At 37.5% G+C, this 26,970-nt stretch overlaps 1 pseudogene; it reads right to left on the bottom strand.

Moving 5' to 3' along the window:
* Positions 1–4,664: 4,664 nt before the first annotated feature.
* Positions 4,665–26,745, bottom strand: LOC118605541 (annotated as a pseudogene).
* Positions 26,746–26,970: the final 225 nt, after the last annotated feature.

Here is a 26,970-nt window from a genome sequence, read left to right as displayed (position 1 = left end):
GACTCAGTCCAAGCCACATCTGTTTGCCTCAGTCAAAGGTTCCACTTTTTTTTGCCACACCTCCATTTTTCCTTCCTCAACTGTCCACTGGAACTGTAAAAATTAGGCTTTTATTGATTTAATAGTGAGTAAGGAACATTCTTGGGTCTGGAAAATTTGATTTCTTACTGCTACTTGTTTAACTGAAAGGTCAGCTAAATGATTCCCCTTTGCTTCCATGATAACAGCTTTATTTTTCATTTTTTTATAATTTTTGAATTTTTAGTCCTTTATTGAAGAATGGATTACCGAACTATTTTATAATTATTTTATTTTTCATTGTGGTGACATCGATTAACAAATTCTGGTAAGTTTTAAATGTACAACTAAACACTAAGCATATATATTTTGCATTGTGTGTTTTGATGTGGATTTCATTAAATCTGAATAATGCTTTAGGTAATAAAGTAATTTTAACTATGTTGATTCTCCCAATCAAAGAACTAGAAATGTCTTTCCATTTCTTTGTATCTTCTTCAATTTCTTCTTTTTTTATTTATTATTTTCCTTTTTCTTTTTTTTTTTTTTTTTACTTTTTTTCTCTTTTTTTTCTTTTTATTTTTTGCTGTTTGGTGATAGCCACTTGAATTTTTTTAAATTAAGTTTATTGGAGAAACATTGGTTAATACAATTATATAATTTTCAGGAGCACATCATAATTTGACATCTGTATATTCTATTGTGTGTTTACCACCCAAAGTCCAGTTTCTTTCAGCTACCTTATATTTGTTCCCTTTTACCTACTTCATCCTCCCCCTACCCTCCTAGATTTGACCCCATATACCCCGTCTATCTCCCCCCTTCTCCCCACTCCCTACCTTGTGACAACCAGTCTATAGTCCATGTCTATAAGACTCTGTCCTGTTCATTTGTTGCTTTTAGGTTTCTATCCCACATATAAGTGATATGTGGTTTTCAACTTCTTCTGTCTGGCTTATTTCGTTGAGCATGATTATCTTGAGGTCCATCCATGTTGTCGCAAATGGTAGTATTTCATCTCTTCTTATAGCTGAATAATAGTCCATTGTATATATGTACCACAACTTCTTTAGCCAATCATCTATTGTACCACACTTCAGTTGCTTTCATGCCCTGGCCACTGTAAATAATGCTGCTATGAACATTGGTGTACAAATATCTTTTCAGATATAAGTTTTCAAGTCTTTGGGATAAATACCCAGTAGAGGGATTGCTGAATCATATGGTAGATCAGTTCTTAGATTTTGAGGAACCTCCATATTGTTTTCCATAGTGGCTGTACCGATTTGCAATACTCTAACAGAGGTGAGATGGTATCTCATTGTGGTTTTGATTTGTATTTTCCTAATAGCTAACGATGTTGAGCATCTTTTCATATATTTGTTGGCCATTTGTATGCCCTCTAGGGAGAAGTGTCTGTTTGGGTCATATGCCCAGTTTTAGATTGGATGATTTGTTTTGTTGTTGTTGTTGTTGAGTCATATGAGTTCTTTGAATATTTTGGATATTAGGCCCTTATTGGAGGCATTGCTTGCAAATATATTTTCCCATTCAGATGGTTGTCTCTTCACCTTGTTGATGGTTTCATTTCCTGAGCAGAAACTTTTTAGTTTGATATAGTCCTATTCATATATTTTTGCTTTTACTTCCCTTGCCTTTGAGGTCAAATTCATAAAATCCTCTTTAAGTCCAAGGTCTTTGTGTTGAGTTTTGTATTCTTTATTTTTATTTACTGTTTTGTTTTTAATTTCATTTATTTCTGCTCTAATTTTGATGATTTCTTTCCTTCTGCTGACTTTACATTTCATTTGTTCTTTCTTTTTAGTTTTTTAAGATGAAGCGGTAAGGTGTTTATTTGGGCTCATTCTTAATTTTGGAAGTAGGCCTGTAATGTTTTGAACTTTCCTCTTATGACTGCTTTTGCCGTGTCCCAAAAGTTTTGATATGTTGTACTATCATTATCATTCATTTCTATGTATTTCTTGATCTCTGTTTTTATTTCTTCTCTGATCCCAGTTTTTCTTCATTAGCATGTTTTTTAATCTCCATGTATTTGTGGTTTTTGGATTTCTTTTTACAGTTGATCTCTAGTTTCAAAGCATTATGATCAGAGAATATGGTTTGTATGATTGCAACCCTCTTATATTTGTTGAGGCTATGTCTGTGTCTGGGTATGTGGTCAATTTTTGAGAATGTTCATGTGCACTAGAGAAGAATGTATAAGCAGCTGTTTTGGTATGGAAGGCTCTGTAAATGTCAACTATGTCTAGTTGGACAAAGTGTCACTTAAGGATGTTATTTCCATATTGATTTCTATTTGAATGATCTGTCCATATTCAACAGTGGGGTATTAGGAGTATGATGATGTTTTGGTCTGTTTCTCCCTTTAGGTCTGTTAGTAATTGTTTTACATATTTTGGAGCTCACTGATTGGGAGCATAGATATTAATAAGTGTTATGTCTTCTTGATGCGTGATTCCTTTTATCATTATGGCATGTCCCTCAGTATCTTTCTTTAACTTTTTTATTTTGAAGTCTATTTCATTTGATATTGTACTGCTACTCTTGCTTTTATCTGAATGCCATTTGCTTGAAATATTGCTTTCCATCCTTTCACTTTCAGTCTATATTTGCCTTTGGAGCTGAAATGTGTCTTCCGGAGGTAGCATATTGTTGTATTTTGATCCATTCTGCAACTCTGTGCCTTTTTATTGGTGAGTTCAATCTATTTACATTTATGGTGATTATTGAAATATGAGGCTTCTTATAGCCATTTTATCTTTTGCTTTCTGGTAGCTAGGTGTTTCCATTGCTTCCTTGTCTTTGTGTTTCTGTTTTCTTTATTTAAGTTGGCTTTCATAGGTTTCCCCTCTGGTTCTTCTGGTTTTATGTTATATACATTGGTTCTAATCTTTGGTGTATGGTTACCATTACGAATATGTAAAGGACAGTTATTTATATAGAGTCATCTATTTTCTTCTGTGCATGCCTTATCTCCATTCCCCTTTGTGAATTTGGACATTTGAAGTCTCCCCTTTTCAGTCATTGTGGTCTCAGTTTGTCCCTATGTATGCTGAATGTTCATTACTATCTTGTTATAACAATTCACTTTGGATTATTTAAGTTATAATGGCTTGCTCTTAATAAGGGTTGCACTCCTCTGCTTTTTTTACCTGATAGTCACTTAACTCCTAATTATATATTTTTGTTGTTGTTATTTTGTTTTAGATGAGCTGACCCCTTTCAGTATTTCCTGTAATGCAGGTCTCATAGTGGAGAATTCCCTCAATTTTCTCTATGTCTTGAAAAGTCTTTATTTCTCCTTCATATCTAAAGAAGAACTTAGCTGGATACATTATTCTAGGCTGATAGTTCCTTTCTCTTAATAGTTTATCAATATTTAGTTACATTCCTTTCTGGCTTGTAAGATCTGTGCTGGGAACGCTGATAATAATCTAATGGGTTTTCTTTTATAGGTTACTGTTTTCTTCTCCTTGGTTTCCTTGAGAATTCTATCTCTGTCATTGATTTTTGATAACTTTAATAGACTGTGTCTTGGGGAAAGCCTTTTTGAGTTGAGATGATTGGGTATTCAGTTGACTTCTTGAATTCCAAGCTTCAGCTCATACCTTAAATTTGGGATATTCTCATCAACTATTTGTCTGGAAATGCTTTCTAGACCCTGCTCCTTTTCTTTGCCTTCAGTAATGCTCATTACTCTTATATTTCCTCTCCTGATGGTATCAGCTATTTCTTGTATTTCTCTTTCATTATTTTTCATTCTTCAGTTTCTCTCTTCTTCCTTCTGATTTATTTCTAGATTTCTGTCTTCAATATTACTGATCCTTTCCTCCAAGGCTTGCTATTTCATTTTTCAACTCTTGCAGTATGTTCTTCATCTCAAGAATATCTATCCTGTTCTTCTTAAGGGTTTCAATCTCCTTGCTCTGCTCATCTAGTTTTACTTTTTAATTCATGAAATTGTTTATATGATTTGTTTTGGATCTCACTGAGTTTTTTCAGAAGCACCATCCCAAAGTCTCTGTCATTTAAGTCGCATATTTCTATGTCTGTAAGCTTATTTTCTGGAGATTTTTCTTTCTTTCTGAGATGCATTGCCACCTTGTTGCTCATGGTGTGTAATGGACTATTTCTCTCCTAGGCATTAATAGAAGTGTATTCTGTTGTTTTTCCAGAAAGAAGACTTATGAAATAAAGGTCTCTCTGCTATAAAGAAGGTGCTCTTCTTTTGGTTTCCAGTAGGTGGTGTCTAAGCCTCTAGGATACCTAGAAGTTTCAGTAGAGTTTGCTTAGATTCCCCTGGGGCTTTGAGGTGATCCATCTTGGAGGATATAGGGGGAGGGGCCCTCTGGGTTGGAGGTTGGGGGCTGTAGCTCAGCCTCAGTTTTGCAATCTTTGCCAGCAAAATTCAGCTGTTGTTCTTCTTTGGTCCTGCCCCTCTTCTCTGCTTTCTGCCTTGATGACTGTGCCCTGCAGTCCGCCAGCCATGGCTCACAGCTTTCCAAGGCAGAGCTGTTCAGGGAACTAGCTGCAGGAACTCACACTACTTCTCCCCTCCCCCTCTTCCTGCAGGTTGCGAGAGGTAGTTTCAGTCTGGGCAGCATTTGCTCATATTCCCCTAGGGCTCAGAGGCGATCAGTGCCCTTTAGGTTGAGATTTGGAGACTGTGGGTCAACCACCATTTTGCCACCAGGGTCAGCAAAAATCAGCTGTTGTTTCTCTGAGGTCCCACCCCGCTTCTCTGCTTTCTGCCTTGATGACTGGACCCTCCGGTTGGCTGTGTAGAGCCCTGACACTTCTAGAGAGGGTTGTTCAGTAAAGTCACTGCACCTTCACCCCTCCTCCTCCTACAGGGAGCTCCTTCGGCTGTGAAAGACAAGTTCTTCATTACTCCCAGTCCATCACCCGACACCCGGGGTTCTGTCCTGTGGTAGTTCTTATGCGCAGATCCTATGCTCAGATGTGCTAATGTGCAGTTTTTGTGTTTTTCGTTGAGTTTTAGATGTTCAGCTTATTGTTTTTTCAAGGGGAGAGATCTAGGGATGTCTCTCACTCTTCAATGTTTCTCTGAATCCTCTTTCATTATTTTTCATTCTGCAATCTTGCTTCTTTATTCTGATTTATTTCTAAATTTCTGTCTTCAATATCACTGTTCCTTTCCTCCATTTTGTCGACTCTATTTCCCAAGTTGGTATTTTATTCTTCATCTCTTTTAGTGTGTTCTTCATCTCCACGCCTTCCATTTGGTTCTTTATTAGGATTTTAATGTCCTTGCTCAAAAAAGAAAAAACTCATTCTGCTCATCTGGTTGTTTTTTCAATTTCTGAAATTGTTGATATGAATTATTTTGGATCTCATTTAGTTATTTCAGAAGTACCATTCTGAATTCTCTGTCATTTACATTGTATATTTCTATGTCTTTAAGCTTATTTTTTGGAGATTTTTCTCTTTCTTTCTGAGCTGCCAGGTCACCTTGGTTGTTTATACTGTTTAATGGACTATTTCTCTGCCTGGGCATTAATGTAAGTGTATTCTGCTTCTCTCCCCCCGCACCCCCCTCCTCACTAAAGATTTATTACATAAAGTTCTCTTTAACCTGTTGGTAAGAAAGCACTTTTCTTTTGGTTTCCAGTAGGTGGTGTCTAAGCTTCTTGGATACCTGCTTTATATTAAAGTCTTAATAATGCCTTTTATTTTCTTATAAATATTCAATCATAATCACTAGCTTCAGTCTCAGTTCTTGTCAGTGTTAGTGACAATGTCATTGGTAGCATTTGCTCAGATTCCCCTGGGGCTCCGCTGTGTTTTTTGTTCTTGAAGGGTATGCGAGGAGGTGCCCTTTGGGTTGGAGGATGAGGGCTGTGTCTCAGCCTCGTGTTTTTCAACCATGGCTGGTAATAATCAGCTATTGTTTCTCTGCGTTCTCCCACTTCTCTACTTTCTGCCCTGATCCCTGAGCACTGTTACTGAGTGGCACTCACAGCTTGCTCAGGGAGGGCTTCTCAGAGAATCCATCACACCTTCTTCTTTCCCCTCCTCCTGCAGGGAGCTCAGACTGCAAGAGACAGCTTCTTTGTTTCTCCTAGTCTATCACCCAACTTCCTCGGTTCTGACCTCTGGTAGCTTTTATTTGCAGATCCCTCACTCAGACGTGCTCGTGTGCAAATTAGTTGTCATTTGTTTGTTTTAAATATTCAAGGGGAGAGATCTTGGGATAGCTCTCACTCCTCCATGCTTCTGTCATCACTTCTTCCATGGTGACAGCTTTAGAGTATCCTGGAATTTTGATAATTGCCAGTTGTTTCATTGCTGTGTGGCTTTAATAATTCCTGTTTTCCATCCTTTGTGGGAAGTCTCGAGGAAATTAAGAGGACTCACTGTTTCTACAATGTTTTAAAGTCATGAGCTACACCAAAGTCATAACGACTATCAATGTAAATATTGGCTATGTGATCTTTAATCAATTGATAAGCTCTGGTTAGAGCAAGTAATTCAGCTTGTTGGTCAAATTTTATTCGAGTAAATAAGTACCTTCAGTTATATCCACTTGGAAGTTTTGCACATCCTGCTCGACAGTATCCCTGTTCTTCCTCAGATGAGACCCACCTATAACCCATTCAGTCAGCGTTATCAATAGCAGTTTCATGCGAACCATTCCTAGGAGCAAGAAGGTGGTCAGTGAGGAAAACACAATCGTGGGTGTCTCCATCCTGCAAAGACAGTAGCAAAGTTACTGAAGTAAGTCTGCCACATAGAGTTAAAGCAACATTAGGCACAGAAAGTAAGAGTATTTCATAAAAAGCCAGTCAACTGTCAGAAGTGTTGAGTGCGATGAGCGTTCACTGGAGATTCGACAGGATGAGGAACATAAAGGAGAGCCCTGTAACTATCTCTTCTGTTTGTTTGCGTAACGTGGCTGTGGCAGAGATGGCTGTCATGTGTGTGTGAAAGGGGGTGGCTTTGGCAACTGAATCCAATTGCTGACTGTAATATCTTATAGGGCTGTGATAATCTTCATGTTTCCAAGTTAGAACTCCTGAATCATTTTCTTTATTTTCATGTAAAAAAAAAAAAAAAAGGAAGAAAGGGAATTTATAATGAGGGTGTCCCAACACGGGAGCTTTATTTCCTCTTTCTTTAGAGCTTTTACAGCTTATTTTTCTTCAGTGTCTTATTAGTTTATGCCAGGTCAATCTGGTTTTAATAAAGCACATAGAAGCTGGGCCTATAATGAAAAATTAGGTGACCGATCGCGATGGTATCCAGTCAGACCCAGGGACCCTCTAAGCTGTGGCTGTTGTTGTGTTGTTGTGAGAATAGAATTCCTCAGAGTCTTTCCGAGTTAATCACTAGCCAATTTTAGGTATGAGATGGCCAATGTATTTTATTTGGACAAGGTAAACAGAATCGAAGTTTGTCCTCTGAGACTGTATGTCTCTTTATGACCAGCTATTGTAATAGGTAAATTGTGTCCTCTTGGGAGTCTAATATATCCTAGAGCATAAAAGTAAACACTGGATTAGAGTGGAATTTCTTGTAAATTCATCATCATTCAAATAAGCCTTTAGTATCTAAGAGAAATAGGTGGGAGTCTCTGAACACCCTTGGGACGTTACTGTTCAAGTAAACTAGTGATTTTCCTAAGTAAAGGCAAAGGAATAGAGATCATCAATTTCCATAAGGATGCTAAAAAAGGCACTGCATAAATCTGTTACTGAAAAATATTGCCAGTCCACGGAAATGGGTGCTAATAGGGTATGTGGATTTGGAACCACAGGATATCTGGGAATAACTTTTATTTATAGCTCCGAGATCCTGTACAAATCTCCCTAAGGAGAATTACTGGGGTTCATACATGGAATTATAAACCCTCTTTTCTTGAGTAATCTTAATTCCAGCTAGTGTATGAGATCTTTAAAAATATTGACAAATATTAGGTAGAAATGAATTATTACCAATAGTTACTTGGATAAGAGTGGTGGCTTAATCTTGCATCTTTACTGAAAAGAGCCCAGAGTCCCATAGGAACCTCTTGCATCAAATTATTAGTTTTCTCTTTTGGATATTCCTTTAAAATCATTATTTTCTCAATTGGTTCAGCATCTTATCCATTTAGTTGTAAATACATTTCTCCCTTCTGGGAAAAAATAAAAGATATGTGAACATCCTGGGTTTCAAGCAAGTCTCACCCTATCAGGTGAATCAAAGCTGATTTAACTAACAATAATACATTTTGTCCCTGACATTCCCTGGTTAGAAGGAAATAGGTTCTAACTTAAAAATAGGCATTGGCTGATGAAAAGCTTTGCCCTGAGGGAGAGGGCACCTTAACTGGGTATGACCGACAATAGATAAGTAGCCCCAGTATCTGTAAGGGCCTCAGTAGTTTGCCCTTCCATGGCAATTTTAATTTCTCCTAAAGTGTTGGTAATAAGAGGGGAAATGCCCTCTTGGAATATTTGGAGCAGCTCCATGATTGCTTCATTTCATTTTTCTACAATCCTTCTTAAGATGATCTGGGCTTTTACGGTAAAAGCAGACCCTCCTTTCCTTTGTTGAAAAGGCCTTCAGGAAGGTCTTGCTTGATTGCTTATTGCTGGAGCCACAAATTCATCCTCTATATGAGTTTCCTAGTGAAATGTATTGCTGTTTTGCTCTCAGAAATGAGCAAGAGTACTAGCTGGAATAGGTCAGGAAGCCAGGATCATGTGTTCCAACAGTTAAACTCCTTGATGAACCCATAAGGCTCTTGGAGTTGGTAGGGGAAATCTAAGGAACATAAGCAATTGGCTTATCTTCTGCCTGAGACTGGCTTTTCTCTGAAATGATCTGCCAGAATTTCTAGTTTTTCTGGTCTCTCCTGGACTGCCTTTCTATTCTTGGTTTCTCCTGGATAAGTAGAGGGTGCTGATGAGGAAGGTATAGGGGAGATAGAGAAGACAAGTCCAGACAAGGAAGTTCGAAAAGGAAAGGATACAGTGGAGCAGCTGAAGAGGGAGAGGAATGGGGCATTGGCATTTATCAGCTTCAGAAGACTTTTGTTCAGAGACATGCCCTAAAATTTTGCTTTTAACTTCCTGAACAGAAGAGAATCTATTATGCATCATTTAGATGCTTCATTTGGCCAAATTTGCACACAGAAAAATCATTTTAGAGGTATCAAAGAAGCCTCAATTAAGGCACTTTAAGTTGAATCGCTTTTATTAAATCTCCCCAGTCCTACAGATACCAGAAAATTAATGATTTGTACAAATTGTAAATATATCCTGCAGAGTATTAATGGGATTGTAAGGTTACCTCCTGGGTCACTCAAACTCTCTTACATGTCTTGTTTTCTCTCCTCAGCTGTCTAATAACCGTGAGAACTTGGAGTGCGAGGTAATCAACTTTTATGCATGCATCTCCAGACAAGTCACTTTTTAATTACAGTGTCTTGGAGTTCCCAATGGGACCACTTCAAGTCTGTACATTCCTCAGTCACCTCCACAAAGATTCTTAGTCACCTAATACTGAATGAAGATTTGGGCTAGAGGGAGCAGACATCCCTTTTTTTCAGAGCTGAATGAGCTCAGTCTCTCATTTGACTAACAAAGATTTGTTCAGACTCACAGTGAGTACTTACAATTGAAAATCTGAAATCAGAAACAGCCACTCATTTTTCTCCAGTCCCTTGGCTGCCTCAACCCTTACTGGTTAGCCTGGGTTATCTCAATCCTTATACTATTATGCCACCTTGAGGATTTTCTAAGCACTGCTCAAGTAAAGTCAGGACCTGCTATCTCAAACAAAGGGAGGGAGGTTCAGGATTCAGAGAGAAAACTCACCTGAGATCACTGAATGTGTAGCAGGGAGCTGGAAGGGTCTCCATGGGCTCCTGTTTGTACCTAGTGATGGGTGGTCTTCTTTAGAATTCCTTTGTGGCAGGACAAGACAAATTCCCCCGAGTGTGGGAAACTCAAATGCTGCACTAAGAGAAAAAAAGTTTATGTGCTGAGCACAAGAAAGAATGAAAGCACATACCAGAGTTAGAGTCAAAAGGAAAGTCTATTAGAGAAGGGGGAACACTCCATAAACAGAAAAGGCAAAGACAAGAGAAAGCAAAGACAAAAGGCCAAGACAAGGAAAAGCTCTGAATGTTGGGGAATTCAGTTTATACATCATTTGTAGTTTCTATGGATTTCAGTTTAAAGGCTTTGTTTACCCATTTTCTTTCGATGGCATGGACATACAGTGAGGAAGGGGAAGAGAATATAGAGTAAAAATGTAAGAATATGTAGTGTGAAAGGACTACTTGCAATTCCCAGAATTTGATCCATAGATTCTCCTTGGTTTTGGCCATAGAGAATGAATGATTTTATTGTGTAGGGCGCCATTTAAAGACTCTTTTCCTGTTTCCCCTTCAGGTGTAGGGAAATAGGCTGTTAGCAATCCCAGCAGGAATCTTTCTTTGTTCTGCAGTTTTCCTCTTGTTCTGGCTGCCGAGCTGATCAGCATTGCAGTCTCTAAATGTAGCTGATCTAAGATTTAGTTATCGTGCCTCCATCTTACATTACTGTCAACTATAATAAGTAAATGTCAATGAAAGAACATCCAAACCTGTAAAAACTCTTATAAAAATTTATTTGGGCCAAAATCTTGAGGATATGCCTGGAAACAAAATTTAATGGATTGAGAAAGTTTTCCAGGGAGTAGAAATTTTGCAGCTCATTTTATATATTTAAAATCAAAGGAGAAATCATAAGGGAGGTTACATGCCATCCATTGGTGGCAGACTAAGCAGGTAGAAGAAAGCAAAGCAGAGAAATCTGTAGGATTAGATAGAAACAAAATGGAGAAACACATTTTAAAATTTATTTATTTTAATTAGTTTCAAGTATACAGTACATTAGACATCTACATAGTCCATAAAATGGTCCCCCCAATTGCTCCCTCTCTCCTCTGACCCTCCACCTAGCCAACATATTAATACTATCTGCATTCCCTATGCCGTGCTCGTGACCATCTATCAGCTACTACTTTGCACTTCTTTAAGCCTTCACCTCATTCTCTCAGCCCCCCAATGCCCTCCCTCTGTCCGTCACCAAATTGTCTACTATATTTGTGAGTTTGTTTTAATTAGTTTGTTCTTTTTATTTTTTAGATTCTGTATATAAGTGAAATCATATAGTGTTTATCATTCTCTTTTTGACTTAAATACATTCTAGTTTCATCAAAGCAATATATTTTTCCATCCCCTTCCTTTTAGTCTGTGTGTGTCTTTTAATCTGAAGTGAGTCTCTTGTAAGCATCATGCAGGGGTCTTGTTCACTTATCCATTCATCCACTCTATCTTTTAGTTTGAGGACTTAATCTTTTCCATCTGAGATACTTATTGATAGGAATATAGTTGTTACTATTCTTTATTCCTGTTTTCGATACATGTTTTTTTCTTCTTACAGAAGTCCTTCCGACATTTCCTGTACTACTGGTTTGGTGATGATAAGTTCCTTTAGCTTATTTTTGTCTAGGAAGTTCTTTGTCTGTACTTCAACTCTAAATGATAGCTTTGCTGGATAAAGTATTTTTGGTTGTAGATCCTGGGTCTTGATCCTGTCAAATAGTTTTTTGCCAAGCCTTTCTGTCCTTCATAGTTTCTTTTGAGAAATCAGCTGCCAGTCTTATGAGTGTTACCTTATAGGTAAATATCTGCTTTTCTCTTGCAGCTTTTAATATTCTTTCTTTGTATTTAACCTTTGGCATTTTAATTATGTGTCTTGGTGTGGGACTCTTTGGATCCCTAGTTTTCGGGACTCTCTGAGCATGCTGAGGTTTTATGTCCATTTCCTTCACCAGGTTAGGAAAGTTTTCCATCATTATTTGTTCAAATATATATTCAACTTCTTGTTCTCCCTCTTCAGGTATCCCTATGACATAGATATTTTTACCTCAAATTATTATTATTATAGTCTTGGCTTCTTTTTTCTTGCTATTCTGATTGAGTGTACTTGGCTTTCCAATTATCTATATAGGTCATTTGATCCTCTTCTTTATTCACTTGGTTTCTTCCATTTAATAAACTTCTCATCTCAGATAATGTGTTCTTCATTTCAGATGGGTTCTCTTTTATAATTTCCATTTCCATTTGTATGCCTCTTATCTCTTTGTTGAAGTTATCACTGAATTTGTCTACACTTTCCCTAAGTTCATTGAGCATCTTTATAACCAGTGTTTTGAACTCTGCATTTGTTAGATTGCTTGCCTCCATTATTCCTGGATCTCTGTTCTGTTCTCTCATATAGCTTCTGCTCCTTTGTCTTCCCATTTTGGCTGCCTTTCTGTGGCTATTTCTATATATTAAGCAAAGATCCTAAGTCTCTCGGTCTTATTAGTGTAGATTTGTAAAGTAGGTGTCCAGCGGCACAGTCCTGAGAGGGGTTCAGCTGGTAGGCCAAAGTTAACCCCAGCCTGTTCCCCTCTGGGGCCACCTGTTAAGATTCAGCAAGCAATTCACTGATGCTGTGCTTATGATTGCCTCAAAAGGCCACACCAGAAACGAAGGCCAGATGTTTTCAGTGTGAGTCTAGGCGCTGCTCAGCAAGGAGCACCTGACTCACAGAGGATATACCTGGATGTGGCTTGATGGGGCTTCGAGTTGGGGGAGGCAGAGTTTCAGGGAATTCTCTGGGCGGCGCAACCTCTGTTATCCAATTTGATGGTGTCTGGTCTATGATGGCACTATGCCTATGCACTGGGGACAGGGAGGACTCAACAAGGAACAATGGATAATGCCGGCACTTATGTACAGAGTAAGTCTCACCTCGACCATCACTCGGACAATGTCTCCCTATAAGTCCCTAGTACCCCCTGCATGCAGTTGAATTGGCACTGATGCTCAGAGTGAGCAGATCCATCACCGGGAAAATCCACTCGCATACGCGGTCCCTTTAAGAGACGTCTGCAGCTGCCACTGCCTCCGTCTCCCTCAGCCACTGGAGACTGGGCAGCCCTGTGTCCTTACCCCATCCTCCCTTCTGCTGTTGCAGGATGATTACTTGGATTTCTCCATAGTTGTTGGCTTTTCATCTAGATCCCAGGTGATTTTTCCTTACCCTTTGCTCTTTGTTTCTGTCACAACTTTGATTTTGTCACCGGTGGGATGAACAGAGCCTCTATCATCTATACCATTTTTTTCCTCCCCAGAGAAACACATATTTTTTACATTGGCTGGTACAGGATAGCCGGCATTAACTCTTACAGTTTATAGAGGTGATATGCAGATATAAGGTAATGTTACTGGTTCGACATTCATGTGTCCTATGCTTCAAAATGCCAGAACTCAAAACTTCAGAGTTTGGAGTAAGGAAAGTTACATTGGTTAAGAAGCTGCCAATCCATCTTAAGAAGAACAGAGTTCAACTTCTTTTATGTCAAGGAGAGGGGAATTAGGAGGAGCTGTTTTTGTAAAAACTCAAACCACAAGCAGAATTTCTCTAATGATTAGCAAGGCTAAAGCCAGAGCCATTTGCCTGAAGGCCTTAGGAACAATGAAGACTTGAACAAAATGTGGTCAAAAAGTAGGGTATTTAACTCTGTTACAATTCTTTTTTTGTTCATTCCTGAATCTTGAGGGAAACTGGTTTAATTAAGAGGGAAGATTAGCCTTTAAGATAAAGCCTAATTTGTCTTCCCATTGTGCCTCTCTTATAATCTCACACACCCACCTCATCTGTGATGGTTATTGAGCCTGAGAGGGGGCATTCTGTGTGTTCAACTTATGAGCAGAGTTCAGAGCAATGATAGAAGTAATGGCAGGCCAGAATACCAGTCTCCTAATATGAGACAGAGAATAAAAGGTAACTTGTTATTATGTCCCCCAGAGCCCAAACCATGATGAATTGGTGATTGTACAAACAATTCCCAGTTCAGCTAACAAGTAATATATAGCAATCCTAGTGTCTAAGAACCCTATGCCAAAGACTGTAAAGTGTGCAGTCAGAGTCTCAGAGCTTGAGCAGTAGAATGGGCCAAATGGCTAATGGAAAAAAAAAGGACAAACAAAAGATAATAATCAGAGCATACCATAAACCAGACTGAGTCTTTTTTTATTCTTTATTTACTCCCTTCTGTGTGCTCAAAACTTTAAAATTATTTTTAAAAGGTTAATTCTCTACCATTTGGGGAATAGTATTAGTTTCTGCCAGCTACCTTAACCTATCCTATAGATACATTATAAAAAGATCAGTAAACTTTAAGACTGGTAAATATCTTAGCAAGCTGATCTAGAAAAGTAACTATGTCAACAAATAGTTGAGAGGCTCCTATCTGTTGGTCGTTGTGAGAATCTCTTAAAAGTCTGTCAGTCAGATTCCTGAGCCCCATATAACAGGTGCTAGTTCTGCTGGTCTGAAATGGCACAGAACTACTTTGTGAGTACAATTAATGAAGACAACATGTGATTCTAACTCAGATGATCAAGGAGCCATTCATTGGAAGTTTGACATAGAGGTGAAGACTTTGCACTTTAATAAGATGGAGAGAAATTAATAGTCTTCTTAGGTAGAACAAAACAACACTGGGAAATTTACTTGATTCTTGACAATCTATCCTCATGCCCATTATTTAACCAGGGAGTGCTTCTGAGGCATCACCTGAACACTAGGGACTCTTCTGTAATCTATGAGTGCAGACATTGAACTTTCTCTCATGGAAGCAACAGGAAGCTCAGCAAATGCTTGTGTTCATGTGACCATCAAGTAGAAATGGTGCAGAGGAAGGATGAGCATAATCCTTTTTCCTGTACCAGCATGTCATCCGGGATTATCAGACAGAAATTCTAATAATTATTAAACAGAAATTTTTCTGCAGATGCAGAAAAAATTGCAACTGAGTAATATTAGTTGACTTTCCCAGGTTCCTGTAGGAGTTATTTTTTAACTGACAAAATGCTCCTTGCTGGTACCTCTCTGAATTGTTTGCAGTTGTTAATGGGATTTCTGTCCTTTTTCTGGAGGACTGATACTTCCCCAACAAGTTTTTTAGTGCACCCATAACTTCCTTATTTCTGAGACTGTAAGCAAGAGGGTTCGGGAGAGGGGAGATAATAATTCCAAACAGAAAAGACCTTGATTCAGCTTTAGAGACTTGGCAGAGCCAGGTCTAATGTGTAGATGCACATACCTGGACCAAAAAAGAGACCCACCACACAGAGATGAGAGGAGCAAGTAGCCAGAACCCTGTTAATGCCTTCTGGGGAGTTCATCTGGAGTAGAGCAAGGAAGATGAGAACATAGGAGTAAAAGATAAGAGATAAGGTCAGCAGCAAAACAAGGATGCTTGTCACCACCACTGCCTTCTCATAGGCTGAGATGTCCTCACAGACAATCCTAAGGACAGCCATGACTCCACAGAAAAAAGTGAGGGATCTCTCTGGAGCTGCAGATGTAAAAATGCAAGGTTAAAGCAGTGTGGCCAAGGAAGTAAGTGCTCCTCCATCCAGCTCAAGACTTGGCAATCATCTGCAAGCAAACCCTAGGGCTGATGATGACAGGGTACCAGAGGTGATTACAGATGGCCACATAGCAATCAAAGTACATGAGAGTTATAAGGTTGAATTCTGCAAAGGCTACAGTCAGGGAGAAGAATATTTGAGTCCCACAAGCCAGGAATGATATGTTCTGCCATCCAGAGAAGAAGTTGGCTGCTATCTTGAGGATGATGTTCGAGGTCAAAATCAAGTGCATTAAGGACAGCTACCAAGCAGGAAGTACATGGAGGTGTGGAGCTGGGAATCCAACCAAATGAGCAGGACCAGCAGAGTGTTGATAGTGAAGGTGGCCATGTAGATCAAAGTGGTGAAAATCATGGTTGTGAGGTGTCTAAATCCTGGGGAGAACCCCAGGAGAGTGAAATCTGTCTCATTCTCTCTCCACATGACTTGTGACAACAGAAAGGGAAGAGATTTATAAAAACCGTCATAGTAGTAGTAAAGCAGTTTCTTACTAGTTTTTTTAAAGAACAATATTATAACAAAAATGACAAACATAAAATATTCACCCGTGATCACTTAAATCAATTCTTAACATTTTTCTATATTTCTTATCAATGTTCAAATATACTTTAGAAATTAGTGTACATGTTATAATATGGTCCATTAACTTTATGGTATGAGAAGCATTTTCTATATTAACACCAACTTTTAAAAAAATTTTTTAAATTTATTTTCCCCAAGTTTATTGAAATATAATAGACAATTAGTTGTTGATTTTACATTGTACAATTCAATGAGTTTTTTTCAATTATAGTCAGCATACTATAACATGTTAGTTTCCAATATTCAGCATAGTGATTAGAGCTCAAGTGATCACCCCACTAAATCTAGTACTTCTCTTCCTCCATACTTATTTATTACAACATTGTTGAGTATTTTCCTTATGCTACATTTTATATCTCATGACTATTTAACTATCCATTTTTATTTTTTAATCCATTCATTCTTATTCCCACCCCCAACTCCCTCTCAACTAGTAACCCTCAAAATATTCTCTGTATCTATGAGTTTGTTTCCATTTTTGTTGTTGTTGTTTATTTTGTTCTTTATATTCCACTTATATGTGAAAGCATGTGGTTTTGTCTTTCTCTATCTGACTTACTTCACTTAGTGCAATACTCTCTAAGTGAATCAAGGCAATATCTTTTTCATCCCCTTCTTTTTAGTCTGTCTGTGTTTTTTAATCTGAAGTGAGTATCTTGTAGGTGGCATATAGAGGGATCTTGTTTTCTTATCCATCCAGCCCCTCTATCTTTCAGTTTGAGCGCTTCTTTTCCATTTGAGGCACTCACTGATAAACATGTAGTTATTGCCATTCTTTATTCATGCTTTTGATACATTTTCTTCTTCTTAAAGAAGTCCCTCCGACATGTCCTTTAAAACTGGCTTGGTATTGATGAATTCATTTATTTTTGTCTGGGAAGCTCTTTATCTGTCCTTCGACACTAACTGATAGCTTTGGTGGATAAAGTATTCTTGGTTGTAGATCCTGGCTTTTCATCACTTTGAATATTTTGTGCCAAGCCCTTCAGTCCTGCAAAGGTTCTTTTAAGAAATTAGCTGCCAGTCTTATGGGTGCTCCCTTGTAGGTATCTAACTGTTTTTCTCTTGATGCTTTTAATATTCTCTCTTTATATTTAACCTTTGGCAATTTGATTGTGATGTATCTTGGTGTGGGACTCTTTGGATTCTTCTTTCTAGGGACTCTCTGATCTTCCTGGGGTTGTATGTGTATTTCCTTCACCAGGTTAGGGAAGGTTTCCACCATTATTTCTTCAAATAGCTTTTCCACTTCTTGTTCTCCCTCTTCTTCTTCATGTACCCCTATTATACAGATATTTTGACACTTAATTTTGTCCTAGAGACACTTTAACTTATTATTATATTCTTGGACTCTTTTTTCTTGCCATTTTGATTAGGTGGACTTGGCTTCCTCATCCTCTATATTGGTGGTTTGATCCTCTTCTTCATCCACTCTGTTAATTTCCTTAATATACTCTCCATCTCAGATAATGTGTTTTTATTTTTGACTAATTCCTTTTTATAATTTCCATTTTCATTTTTATTTTTGATCTCTTTGTTAAAGATCTCACTGAGTTCAACTAGACTTCCCCTAAATTCATTGAGCATCTTTATTACCAGTGTTTTGAACTCTGCATTTGTTAAACTGCTTGCCTCCATTATTCCTGGATCTCTGTTCTGTTCTCTCATATAGTTTCTCCTTCTTTGTCTTCCAATTTTGGCTGCCTTTCTGTGGCTATTTCTATATACTAAGCAAAGCTCCTAAGTCTCTCTGTCTTATTAGTGTGGATTTGTGAAGTAGGTGTTTAGTGGTTCAGCTGTAGACCAAGTTTGTCCCAGCCTATTCCCCGCTGGGGCCACCTGTTAAGATTCAGCAAGCAATCCCAGATGCGGTGCTTATAGTTGCCTCAGGAGGCCATGCCAGAAACTGTAGTCAGCTGCCACCAGTGTGGGTCTTAGAGCTAGCTGCTCAACATGTTGCAAGGACTCTCCAGGTACACAACTGGATGTGGCTTGGGTGGGGCCATGAGTTTGGGGAGGTTTATCCCCAAACACATTTCAGGCGTTCCTCTGGGCAAAGCAACCCCTGTTATCCAGTCTAATGATGTCTCAGCTGTGGTGACACTGCACCCACACACTCCTCCCATTGTAGAGTGATTTATTATTTCTCTCTCTAGTTATAGGGCTTCTGTTCATCTAGACCTCAGGTGTCTCTCCTTGCTGTTTGCTCCGTATTTTTTTTCACAGCTTTGATGTGGTTGTAAGAGCAGATGAAAAAAGGCCTCTATTATCTACACCATTTTGACTTCTCTCTCAATAGTAACACCAAATTTTGATAATTAGAGCTTGTTTTACAAGTAGAAAATTTGCTGCTGGGTTGATAATTCACAATCTCTAATTATACATTGTCCAGTTTTTCAATATCAAAGAAAATTAAATAAATTTTATTTTTTATTTTTTAGTCATTTCATTAATAATTTTTTGAGAAAAAAATTATATTTATTTTCAGGTCAGATATTATAGTCTTTATTTTGACCATAGAAAAACATTGCTAATTTAACCTCTAGAAGGACTTTTCTAATATTGAAGTGTTCCTTCTTTACCCAAATGTTCTGGCTCTAGGCATCATAATTTAAGAAGAAATTGATCATTAGGAATGTAAATGTTATATACATTTGTGATTATTTAAACTTTTCATCCAATTAGCCCTTTTCTATCCAGGGGTAAAACTCATTGTATTTAGATATTCAGATTAAATATCAATAAGGGCAAAGTTTTTTTTTTTCCTATGTGACCTTGTAGATTCCTTGTCCTGCAAAATGTATACTATCTTTAACTACTAGCCACAGCAGTTATGTTCATGGTGGGCACAGGAAAAACATTAGATGTCTTTTCCTCACACTTACCAAGTTTTTCCTTCTTAGACTTTTCTTGCTGTATACCACCCTCATCCCTGATATTTCTACAGCCATGCAAACATCTACACAAACTCTTGCTGAGTTTAGAACAAGGAGGAACACACCCTTCTCATCCTATAGGGCTCATTACAAAAACCCGACAAAAGAAGTACAGATAAGACAAATGTAAACAAATTTTACTCATGAAAATAGCTCACAAAATTCTTTTTAAAAAAGCAAATTGATTCTAACAGTGTATTAAAAAAACACAAATATTTAAATCTATTGTAAGTCGAGATTAACTCCAGAATGTTTTTAAAGTTAGAGCAGATTTTTTTTTTTGGAAGAGTGATGTCAGAAACGTGGCAGAGTGAGAGATCTCTCCCCCTTGAAACAACAATAAAGTGAACATCTAAAACTCAATAAAAAACACCCAAACTGCACACTAGCACATCTAAGTATAGGATGTGCCCATAAAAGCTCCCACAGTTCAGACCCCAGGAGTCCAGCAATAGACTGGGAGAAACAAAGAAGCTGCCAATCACAGATGGAGCTCCCTGTAGGAAGTGGGAGAGGGGATAATGTGCATGAATTCCTTGAACAACCCTACCTGGGAGAACTGTGAGCTCCATATAGCCAGCGCAGTGCCCAGGCATCAGAGCGGAAAGCAGAGAAGTGGGGATGGGCAAGAAGCAGGGATGGCAGAGAAAAAACAACTGATTATTACCAGCCACGGCTGCAAAACACAAGGCTGAGCTGCAGCCCCCATTCCAGAACTGAGAGGGCCCCTCCTACCATATCCTCAGAGACCCAAAACCGCGGAGCCCAAGGGGAAGCTGAGCAAACACTACCAAAAACTGTCACTAACACTGACAGAGACTGAGATTAAGTGAAGCAAGTGTGATTGAATACCTTTTTTTTTTTTAAGGCATTAAGACATTATATAAAGCAAGGATCCAAGAGGCTTAGATGCCACCTACGGGCAACCAAAAGAACACCTTCTTCTCAACAGACTAAAGACAGCCCTTATATAATAAACCTTCTTTCTGGGGTGGGGAAAAGCAGATTACATTTCCATTAATACCCAGATAGAGAAATAGTTCGTTAAACACCATGAACAACCAAAGTGGCAAGGCAGCTCAGAAAGAAAGACAAAAATCTCCAGAAAATAAGCTTATAGACATAGAAATATGTGTTTTAAATGACAGACTTCAGGATGGTACTTCTGAAAAAACTCAGTGAGATCCAAAACAAATTATATAAACAATTTCATGAACTGAAAATAAAAACTAAATGAACAGAGCAAGGGAAATGAAACCTTCAAAAAGAACCAAATAGAACTTCTGGAGATGAAGAACACACTGCAAGAGATGAAAAATGAAATAGCAAGCTTGGAAAATAGAGCTGACCAAATGGAGGAAAGGATCAGTGATATCAAAGACAGAAATCTAGAAATAAATCAGAAGGAAGAAGAGAGAAATAAAATAATGAAAAATAATGAAAGAGAAATACAAGACCTAGCTGATACTGCCAGGAGAGGAAATATAAGAAAAATGGGCATTCTCGAAGGCAAGGAAAAGGAACAGGGATTAGAAAGCATTTCCAGACAAATAGTTGATGAGAATTTCCCAAATTTAAGGAATGAGCTGAAACTTGGAATTCAAGAAATCAATAGAACACCCAATTATCTCAACCCCAAAAGGCCTTCACCAAGACACATCATGTTAAAATTATCAAAAATCAACAATGAATACAGAATTTTCAAGGCAGCTGGGGAAAAGAAGACGAAAGCCTATAAATAAAAATCCATTAGATTATCATCAGACTTCTCTGCACAAGCCAGAAGGACTGGAATCAAATATTCAAACTATTAAATGAAAGCAACTACCAGCCAAGAATAATGTATCCAGCAAAGCTCTCCTTTAGATATGAAGGAGAAATTATGACCTTTCCAGAAGACACACAAAAATTGAGGGAATTCTTCACTACAAGGCCTGAATTACAAGAAATACTAAATAGGATCACATCACCCAAAACAAAATTACAAAAAACAAACAAACAAACAAACAAACAAACATAACTAGAAGTAGGGCGACTAGCATGCAGATAGAAGCAGATGAGTGCAACCCTTATTTTTAAAAAAGGGCATTAAAAGCTTAAACAATAAGAAGAGATTGCTATAGGGATATAGTAATGAACATTCAGCATATATGGAGACAAATTGAGACAACAATAACTGAAAAGGGGAGGATTCAAAGATCCACATTCACAAAGGGGAATGGAGATAAGGCACACACAGAAAGAAATGGATGACTGTATATATACTACTTTCCTTTACATATTTTAATGGTAACCACACACCAAAGATTCAGAACTGAAGTATATAACATAAAACAAGAAGGAACAGAGGGGAAAACCACAAACCTTGACCAAAATTTAAAAAAAAAAAAAAAAACAGACACACAATGACAAGGAAACAATGGAAACACTGATTTACCAAAGCACAAAAGTTAAAATGGCTATAACAAGACCTCATATTTCAATAATTGCCCTAAATGTAAAGGGACTAAACTCACCAATACAAAGGCACAGAGCTGCACATTGAATCAAGGAACAAAACCCAACCATGTGCTGCCTTCAGGAGAACATCTCAGTTCCAAAGAAAAATATAGACTCAGAGTGACAGGGTGGAAAATAATATTTCAAGCAAATAGCATTCAGAGAAAAGCATGAGTAGTGGTACTAATATTGGACGATATAGACTTCAAAATAAAAAAGGTAAAGAAAGATACTGAGGGACACTTCATAATGATAAAAGAAATCATGCACCAAGAAGATATAACACTTATTGATATCGATACACCCAATCAGGCAGCCCCAAAATATGTAAAGCAATTACTAACATAACTAACGAGAGAAACAGACCAAAACACTAACGTAGTAAGGGACCTAAATACACTACTATTGGATATGGACAGATCATTCAAACAAAAAATCGATAAGGAAATAACGTTCTTAAATGACACGATACTTGATATTTACAGAGCCGTCCATACCAAAACAGCTGCTTATGCATTCTTCTCTAGTGCACGTAGAACATTCTCAAAAATCAGCCACATACCAGAACACAGAGATAGCCTCAACAAATATAAAAGGGTTGAGATGATACCAACCATATTGTCTGATCATAATGCTTTGAAGCCTGAGATCAACTATAAAAAGAAAGTGGAAAAAATCACAAATACATGGAGGTTAAACAACATGCTACTGAAGAAAAACTGGGATCAGAGAAGGAATAAAAACAGAGATCGAAGAATATATAAACATGAATGATAATGATAATACAACATATCAAAACTTTTGGGACATGGCAAAAGCGGTCATAAGAGAAAAGTTCGTATCATCACAGGCCTATCTCAAAAAAAAAAAAAAAGGCTCCAAAATTAATAACCTAACGCTTCACCTTAAAAAACTAGAACAGGAAGAACAAATGAAGCCTAAAGTTAGCAGAAGGAAAGAAATCATCAAAATTGGAGCAGAAATAAATAAAATTAAAAACAAAACTAAAAAAAAAATAGAAAAAATTAATGGAACAAAGAGCTGGTTCTTTGAGAAGGTTAATAAAATTGACACACCCCTGGCTAGAATCACTAAAGAAAAAAGAGAAAGGACTCAAATAAACAAAATCAGGGATGAAAGAGGGGAAATTATGACTGATATCACAGAAATACAAAGGATCATAAAAGAATACTATAAAAAGTATATAATACCAAATTTAATAACCTAGAAGAAATGGACCAGGTCTTAGAAAGATACAACCCTCCTAGACTAAATCAAGATGAACTGGAAAATCTAAATAGACCGATCAGCTGCATGGAAATTGAAATAATCATTAAAAACCTACCAAGAAGCAAAAAGTCCTGGACCAGATGGCTTCACCAGTGAATTCTGCCAAACATTCAAAGAAGATTTAACATCTATTCTCCTCAAACTCTTCCAAAAAATCGAAGGGGAGACAATACTTCCTAACACATTTTATGAGGCCAATATTACCCTAATACCAAGACCTGGTAAAGATAATATACACACACAAAAAAAACTACAGACCAATATCTCTCATGAACACACCCGGAAAAATCCTAAATAAGATACAAGCAAAACAAGTACAGAAAAATATTTTAAAAATTATACACCACAATCAAGTAGACTTCATCCCATGGCACAGGGATCAATCAACATACACAAAACGATTAATGTGATACATCACATAAGCAAATTTTTAAAAAGAATCATATGATCATATCAATAGATGCAGAAAAAGCCTTCGACAAGATACATCATCCATTTATGATCAAAATACTTTACAAAATTGGTATAGAAAGAAATTACCTTAACATAATAAAGGCCATATATGATAAACCCTCAGCCAACATTATACTTAATGGTGAAAATCTTCCCTCTAAGATCAGGAAGAAGACAAGGCTGTCCACTATTGCCACTGTTATTTAATATAACATTGGAGGTCTCAGTGAGTGCAATTAGACAAAAGAAAGATACAAAAGGCATCCAAATAGGAAACAAAGAAGTCAAACTGTCACTATTTGTGGATGACATGATTCTCTATATAGAAAACCCTAAAGACTCCACAAAAACACTACTAGAAACAGCAAGCAAATACAGTAAAGTTTCTGTATACAAAATCAGTGTTTAAAAAATCCATAGCATTCCTATACTCTAATAATGAAGTGTCAGAAAAAGAAGTGGAAAAAAATAATTCTTTTGCAATTGCAACATAAAGAATAAAATATCTAGGAATAAATCTAATGAAACATGTGAGGGATCTATATAATGAAAACTATAAGACCCTATTAAAAGAAACAGAAAGATATCCCATGTTCTGTGATTGGAAGAATCGACATACTTAAAATGACCTTATCACATAAAGCATTATACAGATTTAATCCTATCCCCATCAAAATCCCATCAGCATTTTTAAAAGAAGTAGAACAAAAATCATCAGATTTGTATGGAAGGAAGCACAAAAGACCCCAAATTACCAAAGCCATCCTAAGAAAAAAGAATGAGACTGGAGTCATCACTCTGCCTAACTTCAAATTATAATATGAAGACAATAATCAAAAATAGCATGGTATTAGCAGAAAAACAGACACACGAACCAGTGGAACAGAATCGAGAGTCCTGCTGTAAACCCATGATTTTATGGGCAAATAATTTTTAACAAAAAAGCCAAAAACATACAGTGGAGAAAGGAAAGCCTCTTCAATAAATTGTGCTGAGAAAACTGGAAAGCCATGTGCAAAAGATGAAACTAGACTGTTGTCTATCACCACACACCAAAATTAACTCAAAATAGATCGAGGGCCTAAATATAAGACCTGAAACAATAAAGTGCATAGAAGAAAACATAAGAACTAAACTCAAGGACCTTGGACTTAAAGAGGATTTTATGAATTTGACCTCAAAAGCAAAGGAAGTAAAAGCAAAAATAAATGAATGGGACTACATTATCCTAAAAAGCTCTACACAGCAAAAAAAAAAAAAAAAAAAAAAACTGTCAACAATAGGTAAAGAGACAACCATCCGAATGGGAAAATATATTTGCAAGCAATGCCTCCGATAAGAGCTTAATATCCAAAATATACAAAGAAGTCATATGACTCAAAAACAACAACAACAGACAAACAAACAATCCAATAAAAAAATGGGAAGATGACATGAACAGACACTTCTCCCTAGAAGACATACAAATGGCCAGCAAACATATGAAATGATGCTCAACATTGCTAGTTATTAGGGAAATGCAAATCAAAACCACAATGAGATACCATCTCATACCTGTTAGAATAGCTATAATCAATAGGACAAGTAATAATAAATGTTGGAGAGGATACAGAGAAAAAGGAACCCTCATACACTGCTGGTGGGACTACAAATTAGTACGGCTACTATGGAAAACAGTATTGAGTTTCCTCAAAAAACTAAGAATTGATCTACCATATGATCCAGCAATCCCTCTACTGATTATTTACCCCCAAAGACTTGAAAACCCATATCTGAAAAGATATTTGCGCAGCGATATTCATATCAGCGTTATTCATGGTGGCCAGGACATGGAAGCAACTGAAGTGTCCTACAATAGATGATTGGCTAAAGAAGCTGTGGTACATATATACAATGGAATGTTACTCAGCCATAAGAAGAAATACTACCATTTGCAACAACATGGATGGACCTAATCATACTAAGAGAAATAAGCCAGACATAAAAAGTTGAAAACCACATGATATCAGTATATCTAGGATATAAACCTAAAAGCAACAAATGAACAGGACAAACAGAGACTTGTGGACATGAACATAGGCTAGTGGTTACCAGAAGGTAGCAAGGAGGGAGTTGAGGGGAGATAGATGAGTTAAAAGGGATTAAATATATGGTGACAGAACGAAATCTAGAGGGTGGTTCCATAGTGTAGTGGTTAACACGTCTGCTTTACACGCAAAATGTCCAAGATTTGCGCCTCAGGTGGAGCCATGGACCATACCCCTGGTGCGCCAGGCCCTGGGTGTGCCAGGCTCCAGGGTGCCAGGCTCCGTGGTGCACCGGGCCCCGGGTGCGCCTGGCCCCAGGTGCGCCAGGCCTTGGGTGCACGCTGAGAGGGGAGCACATGGGAGGAGAATCTTTGCCTTCAGAAATTCAGTTTAAAAAAAAAAGGGCAGGAGAAAATGGCAACATCTATAGGTCAAGGGTGGAAGTTGGGGAGGGGAAAATTATAAGAGGTGAAAAAGAAAAAAGAAAATCAAACTATGGGATGTGAACACACAAACTGGATTTGTTAATCAATGTCACCATAAAAAAATAAACTTTTATAAAAATAAGTAAATAATGATAAAGTTAGAACAGATGACTATAAACATTACATTGGATTATTAAAAAAAATTATATGCCCTTTCCATTAGTTCAAAAATTTTGACAAAATTTATCAGTAAATCCTGTATTAAATCCATCCTAAGAAACCAGAAGTAGAATAAAATTCTCCAATGTCCTATTCTTTTACTTTCTCAAGTTTTGACATTCATTGTTAATTAAATTATTGAAGATATCATTTCTACATTGTTAATCTATCCTCCTCCTCTGACGTGTATGTGGGCATGTTAACATGAACAGCAAGATCCAAGTTTATTTTGTCATTTATAGGAAAGTCTAAAGAATCTATTGCCCCTCCACGTGGTACCCCTTCCTTAGAAAGAGCTGGCTCAAATATTAGGTCATTGATTTCTTTTCTAATTCCCACGCAACTTGACATCAACTCACTGCTTCCATGTAGACACTTAGATTTGTTCAACAAAAATAGTAATGTTTGGAATGTAGACATTGTGATAACAACAGCAAACACTTTAAGTCTGTTCTCCCTTTGCTCATCCATTAGGAGCCTCAAAATTCCTGTGAAGAATTAGCAGAACTCTGTGGGTTGGCATGGCTAGTAGTAGGCATCTATCTACAAACCAGCTTTCATCTGAGCAGGCTATATGATCACCTTCAAACCAAAAGATCACACACTCATCAGGTCTGTCTCATGTCACTGGGTGTTTGATTGGCTTAATGAGTTAGCCTGATTTTAGAGGTGGAGATAGTTTAAGAGATAAACACAGTTTTAATAACAAAAGTGGCCAGCACACACGTTACTGTCTCCCTCATCACGGTGAGTCTTGGTGCAGTCAGTGGGTTTCTGTACCTGACCATGTTTTGTTAGATGGTGAGAAACCAAGATTTCAGAATCACCAAACCTTTGCTTATTCTCTAATTTTACATAGGAGAAAATCAGGGCTCTGTGATTTAAGTGCTATGTCTCACAGTCCCCCCATTTCTGGCTCAAGTGCCTATTCTGAGGCTTTGGGGCATCTCCAGACTTGGTCAGGTTCTGTTCTTGTAAATTCTCATTCCAAATCTATTCATTACAGCCCAAAT

Source organism: Rousettus aegyptiacus, unplaced genomic scaffold, assembly GCF_014176215.1.
Source record: "Rousettus aegyptiacus isolate mRouAeg1 unplaced genomic scaffold, mRouAeg1.p scaffold_m13_p_7, whole genome shotgun sequence".
NCBI lineage: Eukaryota > Metazoa > Chordata > Mammalia > Chiroptera > Pteropodidae > Rousettus > Rousettus aegyptiacus.
The sequence above is the reverse complement of the archived record's forward strand: the minus strand, read 5'-3'. Positions and strand labels throughout refer to the sequence as shown.